This window comes from Xiphophorus maculatus, chromosome 1 (assembly GCF_002775205.1).
Source record: "Xiphophorus maculatus strain JP 163 A chromosome 1, X_maculatus-5.0-male, whole genome shotgun sequence".
Taxonomy (NCBI): domain Eukaryota; kingdom Metazoa; phylum Chordata; class Actinopteri; order Cyprinodontiformes; family Poeciliidae; genus Xiphophorus; species Xiphophorus maculatus.
Genome location: NC_036443.1, coordinates 31,884,082 through 31,892,223, shown reverse-complemented (window position 1 = coordinate 31,892,223; position 8,142 = coordinate 31,884,082).

Here is an 8,142-nt window from a genome sequence, read left to right as displayed (position 1 = left end):
ACCTGGCATCATTAATGTTCTGGAGGAGAACCAGAGAACCATTGACTTCCCCTGGTACCGGAACCAGACTGGACCAGATCAGAACCAGCGGTAGAACCCGGTCTGCTCTCAGCACTTCCTGCTGGGAGTTGTAGTTTTTTAGATCAGAGATCTGTAGTCCTGCTGACGGCTGTTCGGATCAGAACCACTGGTTCTGTCAGCGAGATGTTTCCATTTCAGAACCCAAACTGACCCGGTTCTGATCAGGCAGCAGAACCTCTGTCACTGCAGATGGTTCTGATGATCCAAAATGTTTCTGCTCCATCAGAACCGATCCAGGCCAGGTCAACACACTGGTAACCATGGCAACGGCACAAAGGAAAAACCTGTCCGGTCGAACAGAACCAGAACCAGGTCCAGGTCCAGTAACCTGTTCAAGTGCCTTAAATCCTCAATCTGAACATCTAATCTGGTTTTACTAAAACAGAACAGGAAGTTCTCCTGTTGCTCAATCCCAGTCTATTCCCAGTTTAATCCCAGTCTATTCCCAGTTTAATCCCAGTCTAGCAGGTGAAAGTCTTGCTGACCAATCAGAGGAGGAAGTTCAGACTCAGCTGATCGACGGGGATCTGGTCAGGTGATCCTGTTGGATCTGTTGCCATGGGTTACCTGAGCAGGTGTTTGTCACGTGACCGGAGCTCAGGTGAGTTCAGCTGCTGCCTGTGAACCGGGAAGCACCGTGACACCTGAACGCACCACCTCCTCTTCCTCTCATTCATCACCGCAGACAAAGAGGTAATCCAGCTGCCGCACGGACTCCATGGAAACACGCGCACGCGCTTCTCACACTGCTGTCCCTCCACGCCGGCCCGCGCGCTCACGCGCGCGGCGCTGCTGCTGGAGGAGGTGACCGACCCTCCGCTGCCCCTCAGCCCGGGCTGCGGGCTGCATGTGTCGGATGGAAATCTGCTGACGGAGCCGTTTCCTCGTGCACGAGAGCCAGCAGAAAAACGGCAGCGGGCGCGCGCCCACGCCTCGCGGTGAATAAACAAACAGTAAATAAACAAACAAACAAAGCGGCTCGTTACCTTCATAATGCTGCCGCGTGCGGTCCGGATGCGCGTGCCTCTTCCTCTGCTGCTGCCGCGCGCTGGTGCTGCGGCGTGCATGCGCATGCGCCAGCGTGCACGCCTGACTGTGCGTAATTGTCCACTGCAGGTAAAAAAAAATGCAAAGCGTTGAAAGGTGGAAGACCACACACACGCATGCGCACCTTCTGCTCTGCGTGTTGATGGCTTTTTCCCCCGAAGCGCTCGTGCGTGCGCGTGCGCGCGAGCAGCCTGCAGCTCTAGCTGCGGCAGCTGAGTGAAGCTGACACCCCACCCACCTCAAAAAATTCAGCAAATAGTCTGAGTGGTTAGTGCTTCGTTTGTGCAGGTTTGTGCCGTTAAAATTTTCGTTTGTGCAGCTTTCGTTTTCGAGATATTAAAAATTATATTTTAGGTCATCCAGAGTTCACCATCCCCCCATGTTGCTCCAAAACAAACCAAACTGGGCTACTTCGTTAGTGCTCCGTTTGTGCAGGTTTGTGCCGTTAAAATTTTCGTTTGTGCAGCTTTCGTTTTCGAGATATTAAAAGTTATAATTTTGGCCGATGACGTCACCATCCCCCCATGTTGCGCCAAAACGAACCAAACTAGGCTACTTCGTTAGTGCTTCGTTAGTGCAGGTTTGTGCCGTTAAAACGGACGTTTGTGCAGCTTTGGTTTCTGAAATATTAAAAGTTATAATTTTGGCCGATGACGTCACCATCCCCCCATGTTGCTCCGAAACACACCAAACTAGGCTACTTCGTTAGTGCTTCGTTTGTGCAGGTTTGTGCCGTTAAAATTTTCGTTTGTGCAGCTTTCGTTTTCGAGATATTAAAAGTTATAATTTTGGCCGATGACGTCACCATCCCCCCATGTTGCGCCAAAACAAACCAAACTGGGCTACTTCGTTAGTGCTCCGTTAGTGCAGGTTTGTGCCGTTAAAACGGACGTTTGTGCAGCTTTGGTTTCTGAAATATTAAAGATTATTTTTTAGGTCATCCGAGTTCACCATCCCCCCATGTTGCGCCAAAACAAAACAAACTGGGCTACTGCTCATCATGAGATATTACATAATTTTCTTTCATACGCCAACTGACTTCACCTAAATTGATGACTGTGGCCTGCTCTGGACATAACCACAAAGCAAGCAGTTATTAATTTCGTATGTTATTGTGTAAGTTAAATTCTGCAGATTTTCAGCTGTTGTACAATGTGTACCTTCTTTTGTTTTGAACTTCAATAAAGATTTCGAACAAGAAGAAATTTGTCTCATTTCAAGAAATGTTTTTAGATAGTAATGTTTTCTCACCAATATAACTTTCTCCACAATAAATGAATCCTGTCAAGACAGGACATGCGGCCGTGACCGTAACGTAATGTGTGTATTTGTACGACTGTTCAACTGTGCTTTGGTTTCGGAGGTGGTTTCAACAATTATATTCACATTGTTGACTTACTTTCTGCTGATTATGCAGCAAAAGGGTAAAAAACGACAACAACAAAAAATCCATAGCTAACATGCTAGTTTCTTGAGCAAATAAAGTTTTTGCAGAGTTAAACCGGAAGTGCATGGCAGGGTCATTGGTTCAACAAAGTTCATCCAAGTAATGTACTTAATATTTAGTAAATATATTTTAAATGCAACGAGTTTCATTTCATCCAATTGCTGACATTAAATGTATATGCGTGATCTTCAAGGATTTTTAAAAGCACGTAAAATGTTTTGCCAACTTTGACAAAGTTCTCACACAACGTCAACTGTGATTGGCTCCACCCACACTGTAGCGAGTGTTGTTTTTGCGGAAGAGCAAGTGTAATTTCAGCCTCTCGTTGAAATTATTCTAGCAGTTTGAAAGAAATCGTTTTGAAAGAGTCATCTTTGGAATTTTTCCAACCCTGATTTTGATTTTTGAACAAGGTAAGTAAATTAATGTTCAGGTTTCATATAAAATGTTGACTCGATGCAAAGCAGAGAGGATGTATGCATGGATAGCTTACGGCACAAACCTGCACTAACGAAGCACTAACGAAGTAGCCCAGTTTGTTTTGTTTTGGCGCAACATGGGGGGATGGTGACGTCATCGGCCAAAATTATAACTTTTAATATCTCGAAAACGAAAGCTGCACAAACGAAAATTTTAACGGCACAAACCTGCACAAACGAAGCACTAACGAAGTAGCCTAGTTTGGTGTGTTTCGGAGCAACATGGGGGGATGGTGAACTCGGATGACCTAAAAAATAATCTTTAATATTTCAGAAACCAAAGCTGCACAAACGTCCGTTTTAACTGCACAAACCTGCACTAACGAAGCACTAACCACTCAGACTATTTGCTGAATTTTTTGAGGTGGGTGGGGTGTCAGCTTCTACAGCGGCAGCTTTACTACTGACAGATAGTGCGTGTGACGCGGAGCCCCGCCTCCAGGGGGCGGGGCTGCGCGACGAGGAGGGGGAGGAGGGTCCTCAGGGTGACGTCACCGGAGACCGGATCAGCTGGAGGAACGTGGGTATGGCAAGCCGTAAGGAGCAAATATCGTCTGCAGCTGCAGAGATCAGATGTAATAATTCTGCTTAATAAGACAGAATGCTGCATTTTAAACAAATCTTTGATATGAATAAAGTCACAACTTTGAACCAACTATTTTCACACTAAATATTACTTTATTGTTTAAAGTCACATAGTGTATGATTTTAGATATTAAGAGTTTTCATAAAGAACTGGAGTCTGAAAACTGGAGCTGAATCATAAATGTTGGTTCTGCTGCTTTAAATGAATAAATCCAATAAAAGCTGAACAGGAAATGTTATCATTACATCGTGTTAAATAACATTTCTGTTTTATTTTTTACTAAATACTCCTGAACTTTTGCTACATTTTGAAATGATCCTGCTCAGCTGTATATAATTATTTTGTTTTTTAATATATTTTTAAAGTTTTTATTTTGTGTGTGAATCTTCACACATGGACAGGAGAACAGACGGAGGTTTTTATTCTGTTTATTTCATTTCATCTTCAGCAGCTTCCTGCTGTGGACCGATGCTAACCGTAAGAACTACGGAAGCCTAGAAGGTCCTCCAGATTCCAGATTTAAACTACCAGTTTACTGCTGGGAGTTAAACTTCCCGGTCTGGAAAGTTTACGTACCGTCGGCTTTCCAGACCAGGAAACCGGAAACCTTCCTGTGATGCGGCAGATAATCTGGCTGAGATAATCCTGATCTGTCTGGAGTTAAGCTGCCGTAAACACCAAGCTTCGTTCTCCTACTACTCTCCAATTAGGTGTTATCTGCAGTTAAAACTCACATGAACTTTATTTTGTCTGTTTTTTACTCTCTTGCTGTGTTTCCCCAGCAGGGGGCAGCAGAGGTCAGCTTACGACCTGCTGTATGACGTCATGATAGGAGGAAGAGGAGAGGTGTAACAGCTCCTTGCTCCCACCAGAGAAACAACGATGCTTTGATGCAACATAAAACTGGTGGAAAATCCTTTCAATGCCACAAATAACAGCAACAGCAAAGATTCCAATCAAAGTCAATCAAATCCGGACCAGTCAAAGTATCATTCAAAGAGGTACCACAAAATTTAGCTGCTCAGTCAAACACTACTCTTAACTAAGCTGTATTTTTGGGATGAGGAGCTGCTTCAGCGTCACCACAGCCGATGATTTTAGAATAACTGCAGAACGAATCGTTTGTCTTGAACTTCCTGTTCCCACAGCAGCCAGCCTCTCCAAACAGGAAGGCAGGATGTTTCAAAGGGCCGTCGTCTTTCTGTGCAATATTTTCACCCAGGAGTTGAATAAACCGAATGTCATCATGGGAAACACAATTTCCTTCTGGACCCTTTTCACTGAAATCCCAAACTCTTAAACATCAGAAGTCAATAGAGCATTTCTTCCACCATCACTGTGTACAAATCTTTGGTTGCCTTGCCGATCTAAATGTGGATTGGCTGCCCCGATAATACTCCAACCAAGAGCAGTCCTCTGAGCAAAAGGTTCATTTTCCCCACCAACAACAACTTCCGATGAGTAAACCTACATCAGTCTTGTAAAGCAGGCATTTTGCCAGCCAGATGTTTCAGGTGAGGCCACTGTAAAGCTGTTCTTCTACTTGGTATGCAAGATGTATCAACAGGAATGAAGTCACGTGTGTATGCTTCCCACAAACCGTATATAATTATCAGAGAAAAAACTCCGAACCTGCAAGTCAAACACATTTTGACTAGAAACAGGTGTATCAACAGAAACCATGGTACTAAGTTTTAGCTGTACTGGTTTGGTTTCAACAGTCAAGTTTTTCACAAGAACTTCTAAAACAAAGGAGGAGTCACTCTGAGTATCGAGAGGCGCATTAGTAAGGATTTCCTTCACAGAGGACAGAAAAACTGGAATAATACTTGATGTGGCAGAAATGTTTCGGGTGAGTGCATGAGATAAAACACTGTGAGAAACCTGAGGTGTTTCTTCTGCAGGGATTGAACACTGCTGACCAACATCCTGACATCTCACTCTGTCCCGGTGTAAACAAGTAGGGTGACGTCGTCTACACTCTCCACAAACATGCCGCGTTTACAATCTTTCAATAAATGGCCTTTCCTTAAACATTAAAACAAAGATGGTTCTGATATATAAATGATCTTTTGTCTTCCATTGATTTTACTGCAAATTTGGGACATTTAGCAACACTGTGTGATATGTCTGTACAAACCAAGCAAGGCAGTTTAGATCTCAGAACATGACCAGTTTCTTGTTTCTTGAACTCCGTACTGGTATTAAAAGCTTTGGCTTTCCTGGAAAGATCATTTGAAGAAGTTTTAGACTTTAACAAAAATGGAGAAGCAATAGGATTACATGCTATACGTGCTTCCTTTTGTATAGATCTAGAAAAACATTCAAAAGATGGATATTCTCCACACGCATCAAGCACTTCAACAACAACTCTACTCCATTTACGTACAACCCAGTCTGGTAATTTCTTCAACATCTTATGATTTTCTTCACAATCAATTAAGATGGACAGTCCTTTAACTTGAGGCATAGCCTCTTCACAACTTTTCAAAAAAGTCTGCAAAATCTCTGAGAGACAACAGATCATTTTTTCAATCTTTGGCCATGACATAAATGTATCCCTAAATTCTTTCTGAGTTACAGATGGGTTTCCACGTCTCTCCTGTAGAACTGACCAGGCACCTTCATATGCGTTCAGCGTTTCTGTAAGAGAACCCGTCCTCAGGATTCCCCAGCAGAGATGGACTCTGAATCAATTAAAGCTGCCAATGATGTCTTAAAGTCCACAAATGTCAAAAGGTCACGTGAGAATACGGCAGGTTCAGGAACAGGAAGGCTATGGGGGAATTTTCCTGCCATAATCCGAGAGCACACATTTTCATTTTGAAAGCAAGACTTCATGTATTTTGTTCTCAAAACTTAAAACTCAAAACTTCTCCTCGCGCTCACACTTAGTCTCTGCTTGCTTACAAAACATGGACCTGCCTTTTTGACAGAGTTGCCTAGCAACCTCTCGGCCAATAGAATGAAAGCGTTGTGCTGGGCGTGTTTGTTTCCTTCTAGCTGGTGAGCCTGTGTGGCTACTGTCGCCTCAGCACTGCTGGATATTTTTGGTCATATCAACGGACTATTGACGTGAGATCTCAGGAGATAACGTTTCCCAAGAAAGACGTACATATTACCGTTTTTATTTTGTGAATAGAATATTACTAAACTGTATTTATGTCCACTGGCAAAAAGCCAGCTAACATTAGCTATAGTGCTAACGGTTCAGCCCCGCTATGAAGGCTAACTGAGATTTAGGAAATCTTAAAAAGTTTTAAATGTTTCCTAACATTAATTTAGATTATGTGACACAAGCGACGCTGTTTCTGTGTTATTTAGACTGTTATTAATGTGTAATTCTTTCACTCTGTCTAAAGTAAAATAGCTCCTGTTTTAGTTTTGAAAGTTTCATAAAGACATGATGTGAGGAAGAAGAGAGAAATGTGTTTAAGGAGAGATGGATTCACTGCTGATGAATCTCTGAAGCTGCAACTCCTCGGCTGGAAAACATGAATCAAACCTATATAGATATTATTTATATAACCATGTGCATTTGAATATGTGTGACAGGACCAGTGTGATCAAAATGGGCAACTTGAATTTAAGACCACTATTGTAATAAAGATAAGATTGCAATAACTCCACTTGAAAAGTCACCTTTCAGGTACACAGACGCTCCAGATGAGGCTCGGTTTTAGCAGAACACTGAGCCAAGCAGCAACCGCCGCAGCAACCGCCGCAGCAACCGCCGCAGCAACCGCCGCAGCAACAGCAACAGCAGCTGTGATCCAAACACAGTGGGTTTCACCTTTTTCATTTTGAGGTCTGAGGTAGGAACCTGCTGCATGGCTGCTAGCATCTGAGACGCGGTGTAGTTGTGTTTGTAACGGATAGTAAACTATTCAAAATAAATTGTGTAAATTACTTCAACTTATAGACTATTTAAGGTAAAATTGTAAATTATTCAAAGTGAATTTTCTAAATTATGAATGTTGCAGATTGTTTATGAATGTTTGTCTGTTTTGATTGGTTTATGTTTGTTTTGTTTAATGGTATTTGCTCTTTGTAATGTTGTTTTTTTTGTATGTGCCTCCCAGGCTGCCGTAGCCAATGAGGGCAGGCCTAGAACAGCTGGCAGCGTTTTTGGACCAATGAATGACTTGAACTGTCAAGATGTTTGGTACAAACAAATCAACGCTCAGTGTTCCCCGGTGAAAACAGCGAGGCACGTTTTGTTTGATTTTAGTTGTATTATAAGTTTAGGTTTTATATTCTAATGTTTGTGTATGTTTTAGTTTTTATGGCGATGATGCAAGAAATAAACAAAAAACTGAAAATCCCATTTCTTTAGATCAGATCAGCTGCTGATCAGAGCTCAATAACTCAATGACTGGAGATATACCTGATCTGAGAACAACTTCCTGTTTCTCCTCACCAACTTCCTGTTTCTTCTGCTATCGATTTATTCTGAAGCAAATGGACCCAGTTCTGGTTCTGACAAAAAGAGAGTTCTGGAC